The sequence below is a fragment of the Neomonachus schauinslandi genome, chromosome 3 (assembly GCF_002201575.2).
Source record: "Neomonachus schauinslandi chromosome 3, ASM220157v2, whole genome shotgun sequence".
In the NCBI taxonomy this organism is placed as follows: domain Eukaryota; kingdom Metazoa; phylum Chordata; class Mammalia; order Carnivora; family Phocidae; genus Neomonachus; species Neomonachus schauinslandi.
The window spans coordinates 181,262,635-181,275,585 of record NC_058405.1 but is presented as its reverse complement, the minus strand read 5'-3'; the positions used below and the strand labels follow the sequence as shown (position 1 = coordinate 181,275,585).

The window sequence follows — 12,951 nt, the reverse complement described above, 5'->3', positions numbered from 1 at the left end:
TCAGTCAGGTTTACAGGGCTCCAACTGGAGAACCCAGGAGCATAGAAGGGAACAGAAATTTTTCCTCCCCTACACAAATTTGTCTATGATTCTCGATATAAGCCTCTTCAGATTTGGGAGTGAGTTTGCCTATGTCCTCAGTTCTCTGATGTATCTAAGAAGTCTTGATTTTCAGGTTGTTCAGCCGTTGTCCTGTTGTGAGGACCAGGGTAACAACTTCTAAACTCTATACACGTCAGAGCTGAAACAGGAAGTCACCCCACTGTCTTTTAATAAGAGATATGATACTTTAACCACCAAAAAAATTAGGAAGGGCATAACCTCAGCCTGAAGAAGAGTTTCCCAAGAAAGGGCAGTTGGTGACTTCCACTAAACATGTCAAAATGTATATGTATTTTGAAAATATTTCAAACACAGAAATTCTTACTACAGAAAACTTTTACTCTATCAAATCTAATTGTTTTCTTGATACAAGTCAATTTGTAGATCTATATTTAAGAGAGTAGTACAAAGTAACATTCAAATACCCCACCTCTTTTGGTTAATTATCACAGTCAGAGCCAAAAGAAACAAGAAAAAAATCAATTTAAGAATCAAGTTAAAAACAAAAAAGTAACAATAACCCAAATGTCATTTTTTCTCATTTTGGAATATACATGCTATACAAACAGAGAAGCTGAGGAACAAAAGCCTCCATGCCTTCTCTTTCTCCCACCAGGGCCAGGCACCTTGCTGGGAAGGCCTCTGGAAAGGTGGGTCGGGGGGGAGGGGCAGTGAAATGCACCCTGCTTGGCATTCTTTCACACACACACACCCGCAGTCCTATCCTACAAAGTAAGGTTTAATCTGAGAATGAAGTCATGTAGAAGCAAAAATATCTTTTCTACCTTTTAAGAATTGCTGGAATAAAGGATCACTATCCCAACTTATAGCCCGGTGTTTTACCAAATCTCCAAAAGCTGCATGGTCACATCATGTTACTTTGCCTTTGAAGAATGACTCTTATAGAAATGCACCTTCATATTATTTGAAGCCTTGACATCGATCTCCCCCAAGGGACTGCCACATAGGAATCAACTTCACATTATACAATCAAACTTACTATTCCTTGTGCAAAATCCCATCAGAGCTAGAAAAAACTTAATTTCTCCTAATAAATGGATATGCTTTCTTCTGCTAAGAACCACTTAGCCATTTGGTTGTTTATCCCCCCTTTACTTGTGTCTTGTGTCATTTCTAAACCCAACACTTTTTGGAAATAGGCAAATGTACAAATATGTGCCACTTATAGAAATGTTAAGTCAATCCAATTCAGAGAATACCTTAATGAAGCTTCCTCGCCTGCACCAGGCTTTGAAAGATAAAAGGAGGGAAGATATTTCTAAGAAAGGAAACAGCATGCATGTGCTGTGACCATAAATGCTTGAACTGTATTAGAGAAGTGTAAGTTAATTAGTCTGGTCAGTTCTGCTATAGTGCTTGTTTTGTAACAAGCAAATTTGTTCAAATGCAATTAATATATCAGGGAACAACTGAAGCATAATGCAAATTTCCCATTTGATTATGTGTGATTTCATCTGCAAAAAGCATTAGATGAAAGCAGAACACTGCACTCAGCTGAAGCAAACTACAAAGAAATTCACCAAATGCACATACTCACACACCTCAAACATCTACCAGCTACCTAAGTTCGGAGAGTATTTTAGGAGTTACACCCATTCACATCTGCAATTACAACTTGCCTCCCAATTCCAGATAATCCTTACTCTACCACTTGACAATAATTCATAAGTTGCAATCCCCTGACAACCACTTTCACTTGCATAGTTCAGGATTTTTGGAAAGCAACATGCCATATTTATTGTAGTATTTTTGTAAGTCTTAACCACTTAACGTGTAACTGTGCTACCATTTTATTTTTTTTTTAAATGTACCACTGACAAAGTTTTTTTTTTTTAAAGATTTTATTTTATTTATTTGAGAGAGAGAGAATGAGAGAGAGAGAGAGAGCATGGGGGGGGAGGGTCAGAGGGAGAAGCAGACTCCTCGCTGAGCAAGGAGCCCGATGCGGAACTCGATCCCGGGACTCCAGGATCATGACCTGAGCCGAAGGCAGTCGCTTAACCAACTGAGCCACCCAGGCGCCCAGCCACTGACAAAGTTTTGTGAGTGTTTTGCTCCTGCCACCATCTGCATCATAAACTCTGTGGTTTTACTGCATGATTTTGCACAGCATGGTGATTTCAGGAATGCCTATGTCTCATCATAGCAGAGCTGCTATAACGCTAGTGTAAAGTGTATGGGAGGCAGGATGGCTAACTTAAGAACTGCTGCTTGTCAGTCATTATTACCACACTTCACTCCATGTTTCACTCCTACAATCCTATCTTTTAACCAAACTCACCGAAGCTAGAGGCTCCCATCACTCAAAGATTTAGAATACCATGTGCCCTGACCTTTCTCAGACAAATTAGAGTAAGAGGGGACAAACTCTCTCTCTCAACCTATCAAATATGCCCTTACCTTTCCCCTTTATGTCTTCTCTACCAAAAGTTGTTTTACCTTCCTTCACGTGGAATTTAAAATCAAGATTCCTTTAATTTTGGCAGTTGTTTACTTGATCACATTTCCTTAATGTGCCAATGTTTATCTCTGATTATAATTACTCAAGGACATAGGCCACACTTGTGTTTGGCCAGATGCTTTTCGTCAGAGAAATCAGTATAATATATAGTTTGAGTGTACCAATTTCAGCAAAGAGGGAAGAGTAAAACTAAGAACGCAAGATCAGATGCTCTGACAATACACACAGCTCAATGAAAAAAACTGCATTTACATGCATTGTGCATGTTTCACTTCTAGACAGCATACAGGGTCAAACCACTAACTGTCAGTTACAATAAGCTTCCAAACTTCTGGTCAATTACCTGGTTAATAACAAAAGACAAGGCTGTGACATCATTACAGGTATAATTAATTTACACACATCAGCTTCCAGTTAATCAAATACATCTTTTAAAACCATTTAATTATTTTTCACCTAGAAAGCAACACTCAGCTTTGTTAAATGAAAAGCAATCTTGCTGAGCTCAACATGAAAGGCTGTCAGGCTACTCTAAGAAGACACAAAGGACAAAAGGCTTCACAGGGCATATTGCTGCAATGAAGGAACATTCACAGCAAACACAAGCTCAAGGTGATGGCTAATAACAACACATCTGAACAGTTTCCGAACATAAAGAAGTTGTCAGGAAACAGGGTAAACAGGCTTTGGGAAGAGAAATGTCCCAATGCTTTTTGTCAAAAAGATATATAGGGGCAGCAATATTAACGTATGCAGTATAGGACAGTAGTTAAGGGCATGGTCTTTGCTAAAAATTCTACAATATGCCTTAGAAATTTGTTTGCCAGTTTCTCACCTGCAAAAGGACATGAGGCAGGCTCGTTTGGTTTTGCAAGGATTAAATAAGATTACATATATAAAATTGTAAGTTGGGAAATAATAGTGTTTTTATCCATGTAAACAAACTAAAGTAAGACTGAAGATTAAAGATTCTAAATAGCTTTAAAGTATTTTTACAACTTAGTAACCAATTATCATTTTTCTGGGCTTTCTGTGATCCATTATTTTTAAACTGCATATGATTCAAGTATACATACATTTTAAAAACAATATGATGGGGTATGTGGAAGGTATATGAAAGCAGAAATCATTTTTTAATTAAAATAAATTTTATAATAAAGTCTCAAACCAGAGTTTCTGTCAACATTATCTGATAATTTGAGAATTTAATGAGCCTCCATTTTAGGATTAAAAAAATCTCTAGGTCAGATGACAAAGTTTTTATTTTTTTCCACCTTTTTAAAGTGTTACAGTCTTAACAGAAATGATTAGATTATCTTTATACAGGTAAAAATGAAACTACTGGATTTTGTATATAATCTTGACTTTTGCTCCATGGTGAGGTGAATTAGTGTCAACTCCAATTCTGATCCATCAGCACTTATGATTTCCAGTATCAATCATAAGCCGGTTCCTTCTCTCAGACTACACGTCTTAGTGTAATGAGGGCTCATTAAAGTTCTCCGACTGACAGCCATTCAGACGTAGGCCCTTAACCAGGAGACACACGTGGAGCAGCAATGCCAGCAACCACCATCACTCCCTTCAGGAGGATTTGAGCAATTCCATGCTCACCTTTGCTCCACACCAGATTTCTTCGTTTATCTGCCTAAAGTCAATGAAAAAAATGATAGCCATCCCCCCACTTAATCTCTGTGTAAGAACTGTTAGTGAATTATGTATGTGACTGAAATCCTCCCAGCACAAGAACTAGTCAAGAGGGAGATGAGCATGGCTGACTTCAGAGATGCTGTTCATGTTCCCACAAAGCACACAGGACGTCCATTAATCACTGGGTGGTGGGGGCAGTTTGGAGTTTTGGCCTGCCCAGCAGCAACAACACCTCATTCTTGCAGGAACAGGAAGCTGCCTCCCACCCTCACTGGATATGGTCCTGGGAGGGACCAACAATCAAAGGTGCCCTTTCCCACACTGACTCAAGGGTGATAGTGACCAGAGCTGACATAATAACTCTCTCCCTGGAATCTAAAACTTGTGCAGAGACACTAAGACCAACAACATCTAGAGTGGACAGAGCTTTAAACTTAAAGTACTGTCCAAGTCCACCAAGTCTACCCAACCCTTGAGAGCTCACCTAGCTATTACCCTTTACCAAGGCTTGGTGGTTTGGTTTTCTGTCTATTCCCTGAGCTTATCCACAGACTTCCAGTAAATCTCTTGTTCTTGAATAAGCTATCCCGAAACCATAGCTAACCTACTTTCCTTTGTTTTCAAAACGCTACCCAAACCACTACACTTGCAAAGGGCTGGCAAGCAGATTCTAGTCTATTTCAAGCATTACTAACTCTCATTGTCTCCTGGTACAGCACTCTAGCTCATGGGAGAACCAAAACATGCTGTGTATATAAGTGGTAGCAAAGGTCTGCTATGGCCATGCCATCACCAGAGAAAGAAGAGCGCACCCAGCTAAGGATGGGAGCACAAGAGCCAACTTCTGCATAAATAAGGCAAAGTCCTCTTAAAGCCATAAACTAAGTGTCTAAACTTGGACACTGGATGAAAAATGTAATCACAGAAGGAAAAATGTATGATCTAAAATTTGTCTTTTGTTTATACAAGGTTTTTAAAAGAATACATCTAATTACTGATTTTCAAAACATACTCCTTGCCTTTGTTCTTCATTGAAAATAAGATTACTCTCTACATTTAATAAAATGTTGTCACTTGAACACTTCTGACTAGACTTTGAGACAATGAATCATTTAGATTCACCTACAAAAAAAAAAAAAGGAAAGGAAAGAAGGAGGAAAGAAATTGAGTAAGAGGTTCCTTCAACCTGATAGCCTTCTTAAAGGCTATTAAGAAAGATCATGGAGGGGCGCCTGAGTGGCTCAGTCATTAAGCGTCTGCCTTTGGCTCAGGTCATGGTTCCAGGGTCCTGGGAGAGAGCCCCGCATCGGGCTCCCTGCTCAGTGGGAAGCCTGCTTCTCCCTCTCCCACTCGCCCTGCTTGTGTTCTGTCTCTGTCAGATAAATAAAATCTTTAAAAAAAAAGAAAGATCACGGAATTATCCTGCATGCTTTTCTGTGGGTTTACCCCTTTGTTCCACCATCCTGTAATTCATCACATTTCTCTAATTATAAGCCCCGGAGAAGAAAATCAATGAATGTGAAACTATAGCAGTAAAAGCATCAAGCAGATAATTTTATATCTCACTGTCTGTATTCTTTCATTTAATAAATAGGAATGCCTATGAAGGAAGAGGTACTGTCCTTTCAGGCAACCACAGCCTAGAAGCCTAGAGAGCAGAAATACAAACAGAGACATTATGGTGTGATAACGAAAACAGGAATGCATATAAAGGTGCACGGAATGTTTAGACAATAGCAAAAATAAGTTTTAAGGTTTTGTATGGGGTGTAGGATAAAGAATGAAAATACTGAGCAGCCATTATCCTGTGGGCAATGCAGAAGGAGATGAAATGATCCGTGAAACTCATAATCAAAAGCAGGAGAGTAATCTCACAAAAATAAAAGGATTTAAGTCATCACTTGGTGGACATAATAGCTATAAGCTAAAAATTTGGAAAGCCAAAAGGTCCCTTATTAATACAAAATTAACATAACTTGAAAGAAACGAGTAAATCTTGAATACTTTGGTAGAAAGGAAGGGACTAGGTGGGAAGTATGCACAATATTTATTCCTACATTGGTTCCAACTTAGAATCAAACTGATTCATTACAACCACATGACTGCAAATTGCTAGTATTTGTAACATAAAAAATGTAGCAAAGTTTCTTTCAGTGTTGCCCAAGAGAATCCCTCAAGGGAAAAAAAAAAATCCAAAATTAGAAGTAGCTGCCAACACACACAGACCCTACACAGACACATACACACTCCCCTATATATTATTTATAAGGTTGAAGTCATTGTAATCTGTATTAAATTTCATTCATAACTATCCTGATATTGTGACTTTGGATTAAAAATGCGTAAGCAAGTTTACACCATGCAGAAACAGCTGTTGGTATAATGAGAACATTCCTGGAGCTGAAGCCAGATTTGGGGTCAAATATGGATGCCATCGTTTACTAGTATGTGGCCTTAGGCAAATCATATAATCAATCCTGCTGAGCTTCTGCTTCTTTATCCATAGATGAAAAAAATTCTACTTACTTACTGGAGTCATTGTGAAGAATAAATGAAATAGCATATTATGTGAAAGCACGTAGCACACTCCCAAAGTTTGTTTTCCAATCTCCCTTCCTCTCCATAAAGTAATGAGCCTTTCCCCCCATGGAACTAGACTTTATTGCTTTATAATTATGATGTGCATGTAACAATGTCCAAGAAACTAGATGGTAAAATAACACCAACAAGCAAACCTGAACGCACACATTGTTAGTTGACTATCATCTAGATCCCAAAGAGCTCTTATATGGCTCTTCTGCACTATCTATTGCTTCCCAGAAATTTGACACATTTTATTCTCTGAATACAGCCAAAATTATCCCACAGGCTTTGAACTATGGCCATCATGATGTTGCACCGAGCAGCAGGCTGACTGAAAGTGACTCCCCCTCCCCCACACTCCAGCTGTCACCAGGAAACCCTGCTCAATGTGTGAAAAAAGACAAATGTGGTATTACTACTACCCCTATTAATAACAACCTTACAAATACTTAGCGTTTGAGATTATTTTTCTTATGAAAGCTCACTATTAACTAAAAATTAACTCTTTAAGAAAAACCCTTTACCATACAAATTGCAAACCAGCTGCTTTCATACAACAAAAAAACAGAGGTACAATAAACACAGGTAATATATTTCCATTGACCTCTTGTTTCTTTTTCCTTGAGTCATCTGTAATGCTAAACAATATCCAGTTAAAATATTAAATAGCTTTAACAGTGATACAGCTGTCACGGCTTAGAGGGATCAAAAAAAAAAAACTGAGATGATTTCTCAAAAAGCATTCATAGAACTCCTCTTTTTTGTAAAAAAATGGGTCATATTGAAGACTGGATTTTTTCCTTTCCTTTTTTTTTTTTTTAAATAACCACTCACTCCTCTGCATGAGAAGTTACACATACATTTGACATTGCCGAAAATCCTGGGAATTGTCTTCAGAACAAGTTTGTGAATCCCACTCACAATAATTCTTAATGCCATGACTTTTTAGATATAACTGTCTCTTGACGATTTCTATCCCACAGATGAAGAGTTTCATACCCAGTGCCCTGGACTCCAGGGTTCTGGGGACATGCCTTGGAGTATCACTGCAGAAAGTTCAAGATGAGCACCAGCAAGCAGAACTGTGCCCTTCAACCTCTCTTAAAGCCTCTCAGCTTCTGAGCTTTTTGGGTAAGATTCTGCTAAAAAGGGTTCCCTGCTTAAAAAAAAAAAAAATCTAAGGACCACTGCTTATGAGACTAGACCTAAAGCATAAAAGGAAATCTATCTTCTTAAAGCATCATTTCTATCTTTTAAATGGCTTTTATTTATCTTTTAAATGGTTTTTTAAAAGAATGTTTAGGGGCGCGTGGGTGACTCAGTTAAGTGTCCGACTCTTGAGTTCTGTTCAGGTCATGATCTCCTGATTGTGAAATCCAGCTGTGTTGGGCTCCCTACTCAGCATGGAGTCTCCTGGATTCTCTCTCCCTCTCCCTTTGCCCCTCCCCCAGTTGCTCGTGCTTTCTCTCTCAAATAAATAAACAAAATCTTAAAAATAAATTAAAAAAAAATGTTTAGGGGCACCTGGGTGGCAGTCGGTTGAGCATCCGACTCTTGGTTTTGGCTCAGGTCGTGATCTCAGGGTCATGAGATGGAGCCCAGCATCAGGCTCCACACCCAGCATGGAGACTGCTTGAGATTCTCCCCTCTCCTGCTTATGCTGTCTTTCTCTCTAAAATAAATAAATCTTTTTTTTTAAAGGATGTTTATATATACATGCACCCATGTAACTTTACATAAATGTACAGATTATTTATCCCATCTCCATATTATAATACATTGCCAAGTAAACAAAATTATGACCTGGTATGACTCCTTTCAAGTATTTTCCATGCTCATATATATAATATATATACATAAAAACACAGGAGATAATTTTTTTTTTTTTAAATGGAAGATAAATGCACAGTGCATATATTCAATGAGGTTCCACCTCCTGGAACATAGTGTCCCCCCTATAGTGGACTGTCCTGGTTAACTAACTGAAGATACTTAAATATTAATCATCCCCTGACCTTGACCTTCCAATAAACACCCAAAACAATTTTATGGAATTTGTTCTGTTAGAGTGATAAAACTGAAGATAGTGTTTTTCTACCAGGTTTTAGAGTTTTAATTTTTTCCATGTGTTTGCTTTCTCTCAACGTGAAAGCTTTGACTCTCCGGGATTTTAGCATTTAAAAAGAAAAGCAGTGCAGTTAGGTAATAACAAAATTACCTCATTTATAAAAATAGTATGAGGAAATGAATGAGGTAAAGTTAGGTTTGGGGTGATAACTACCTTTTTTCCCCCTGTCCAACTGCAGCATTTATTGGGTCTCTCTGCCTTCACATGGTAGACATGCTTTTCACTTTAAGTTAATTCAATGTCCTGAGATAGGCACACACCATGACTCCTACTCTACAAAAGAGAGAATTAAGGCCGAGAGGATGTTAATTTGTTTAACGAACTCAGTAAGTAGTAGAGGCAGGGTTCAAAACAAGGTCTGACCAAAACCACTGCCATAGATCTGCCTCTTTAACACAGAGAACAAGAAAATTGTTTAGGGCCTTTGAAAAATGAATGTTTCATGATGGGACAGTGTTAATTTAGTGGTAGTATTAACAAATTTATTACAGAAGCAGATATCCAAAGTGACTCATGTTTATCCGAAAACTCTCACCCACAGTATCTAAGAGCCATGGTGTGGCACTGATCCTTCTCAAAATTGAATGAGTCTAGGTTTTATGGCAACTGCTTCAAGTCCAAAATAACCCCCCCCCCCCCCCAAAAGGGAAGGAAAAAACTGAAAAAAAAAACTGCAACTGAAAATCCAAAAAAAAAAAAAACAGCAGGTGAAGGGCACAGCTAACTTAGCTCCTGTGATACTTCCAGGAAACGGGTATAGGGAGTAGTTACCATGAGGCCTCCTCCACTTCCTGGATCTACATGACACATGGGAAAGAAAGATAAGGACAGAAACATCTTCAGCCTAGGCTTCTGCATGCAAGTCATTAACACCCCTCAGCTCTATGGCTAAGGCTTATCTCTGGTTATCCACCCAACTTGTTTACCAAGTTCTGGATCAAGAGAAGGTATAATTAAGCTGAAAAGACCAAAAGGCCAAAGAATTAAAAGCTACTCTTTAACACAATTACTTATCTCATTCTTAAAAATACTACAGTTCCAGGTGGGGCGCCTGGGTGGCTCAGTCGTTAAGCGTCTGCCTTCGGCTCAGGTCATGATCCCAGAGTCCTGCGATTGAGCCCCACATCGGGCTCCCTGCTTGGTGGGAAGCCTGCTTCTCCCTCTCCCACTGCTTGTGTTCCCTCTCTCGCTGTCTCTCTCTCTGTCAAATAAATAAATAAAATCTTAAAAAAAAAAAAATACTACAGTTCCAGGGGCCCTGGCTGGCTCAGTCGGTAGAGCCTGCAACTCTTGATCTTCGGTGGTGAGTTCAAGACCCACATTGGGCATGGGGCATATTTTAAAAACCAACCAACCAACCTGTAAAAAAAAAAAAAAAAAAAAATACTGCAGCCCCAATAGCACTGGTATTAGAACATACTGCTATAACTTTCAACAGAATATCCTGCATCCAACAATCTTGACTATATAGACTATAATTAGAATCCAGAAATAAATAAAATGCCCTCTAAGCCATGGTCACAATATTCAGGAACTTCAACTCACACTGAACACCATGAAAATCCTTTCAGCACGATCTAAGTAGTTAACTTTATGCAGTTCTAACAAGCTATTAAATAACATCTCATCTTTGAGTGTTTTCTTACATGTGTTAGTGTTAAACTTATCTTCCCTGCTTTTTCACACTGAATATTTACAGCCCTACGAAGAAACCTTTAACTGATCCCAAGGTCTTACACCTAGGAAAGGCTTCACCTGGTTTCACATTCCATTCTGTGACTTCTCCTCTTTATCACGACAGCAATATTCACATTAGCACCCACGTGCAGTGGATTAACTGCAAATCTTGTTAAAATAGATTTCTGGTTAAGTCTGGGATAAGACCCCAAAATTTGCATCTCCAAGTTCCCAGGTGATGCTGATGCTAGTAGTCCTGGGACGATTAGGAGTGTATTGCTATTCTTCTTTGTAAAATTACTTGCTTCCCCAAGCTGCCATGTGAGCAGCAAATTATAAGTCTTTAAATTTATACTTTATTGGAGCTGGCAAAAAAAAAAAAGCGACATAAATGTGAGACATTAGACTTTTAAGACTAAAAGCAGCAAAATCCAGCTGCCTCTGAGTGTCCTGCAAAAAGACCTACACAACTCGATGACTGAATCATGACAATGCAGAAATTCCTTCTAATAGCAATCCTGAGTCTTCAAAAGTTTATGCACAGTTTGGAAAAATGAAGCATGTGATCCATTTTTGGACAGGCTTTTTAAACTGTGACTAGAAAAAGGGTTAAATCCACATGCGGATTTCCTATCCCCTATTAAGAGAAATACCACTAGTTAGTTAGGATTGTGTTTGCCACACACTTGTTAATAGAAACAAAGTTACCCCTCCGGCGCCTGAAACTGCAAGTTGTTGCTGATGCAACGTCACTTTCAACTTCCTGCTTTCCGAAGGAATCTTTTAAAACTCCCACAGAGCCAACCCCATCCTCCCAGCACGTAGTTCCCGGGGCGGTCAGCCCCAAGAAGAGGCCGCTGTGCAGACGATGGGACCCCAGGGCGACTCGCTGCGGGAAGCACCCACCGGGCTCCCGGACTTGACCAGGGTGCCCAGAATGCGGAAGCGCACCACCAGCCCGGCCCCCAGCCCGGCCCCGGAAGTGCCGACTAGCGCCCCGCATCCCCTCAGCGCCCCGCGCCACGGCCCTGGGAAAAGGGCGAGAGACACCCCGCAGAACAGACGACGCATGGGGTGCCAAACAGACGCGGAAACTCACGCTCTCTACGGCCCGCCTGCGTCCCCACGTCTTCGCGCGCATGTGCGTCATCACGCACGGGCGCCAGATACCCAACGCTCCTGGTCCCCGGGGCCTGCGGGGCGGGGAGAAGAGAGCGAGGGCGACGCGGCTCGCGCAGCATGGCTGGCAGGGCGGGGGTTGGAGGGGGACGTAAAGCAAGAGGGCCAGTCTCCTTCCGCGCATGCTCGGTTGCGCGCTCGCGCTCTTCCCCGCCCCCCCCCCCGCGTGCTATGGCGGTTCCTCGGGGCAGGTTACGAGGGTCCCGCGGAAGAAGGTTCACCACAGACAGCCGTGTGGGGGCCTTGTACCCTCGACTCATCCCCCCGGCTCCGAGTGACACGAGGATAATATTCCTTCCTGCCATAAATAACTGGTGATCGCCTCCTCACACGTGAAGCAAAGGAGCGACCTGCTTTCCAGGGACTGGACGTGGGGACAAGCGGCGACTGGGCTCGGTGGCGGCTGAGGAACTGGCTCATCCCTGCCGTGAGGTCCTGCTTCTGCGTGGCGGAGTCGGACACTGGCTGTGAAGTGCTGGTGGGAGAGACAGAAGCTCCCACCTTCGTGGCTTAGCCGCAGACAGCAGGAGAGCGGCCGTCTGGTTGGCCGAGCCCCCACTTAGAAAGTTGGCCACCCAAACAAGGTCATGGGCATGCTGCTCACTCCCCAAAGCTTAGATTGGAGCCGGCATTTATTAGTCTGTTTGCCCATTTAAAGGCTTCGGGTGTGAAGTATTTCGATGGAAGTATCCTTTGATGCTCTTGTAATTAGGGGTTCTGCTTCTACTGTGGAACGAGTTTTATGTTTAGTTGTAGGAGTCAGGTTAAGTTAAATGCAGTAACGCTGTTATTTATTTCCTGCAATATGGAGAAGCTACCATACTGGCTGGTATGGAATTTTCTCATAACTAGGAGGAAGACATGCATTTTTCAAGGAGGACTCCAAATGCAGGTGGTGATATGCTGTTCTGTATTTATTGGAAGTTGTGGCAGCTGTGTTTAGCGCGGCTACCTAAAAACTGCCTAAATCGGAAGAGTTTTGATTGTCTTTTGTTTTGTTTATTGCAAGCCCTCTTCATGGAAATGTTTATTTTGGAGTTTGAAATTTAGATGAAAATTTGGCTCATGTACAGGGGACAGGGGAATATAACAGATTTTCAAGTGACAGGAAAGATTCTTAGGAAATTGCAAGTTATTCTTTGAGCCTTAC

At 40.8% G+C, this 12,951-nt stretch overlaps 1 protein-coding gene across 1 annotated transcript in view; it reads right to left on the bottom strand.

The window, feature by feature from the left end:
- RHBDD1 (rhomboid domain containing 1) overlaps positions 1-11,856 on the bottom strand; it is a 118,858-nt gene extending 107,002 nt beyond the window's left edge. The window contains exon 1 of the mRNA XM_021682954.2: positions 11,722-11,856. The gene's annotated coding sequence lies outside the window, so the exon portion shown is untranslated. The remainder of the gene's footprint in view (positions 1-11,721) is intronic.
- Positions 11,857-12,951: the final 1,095 nt, after the last annotated feature.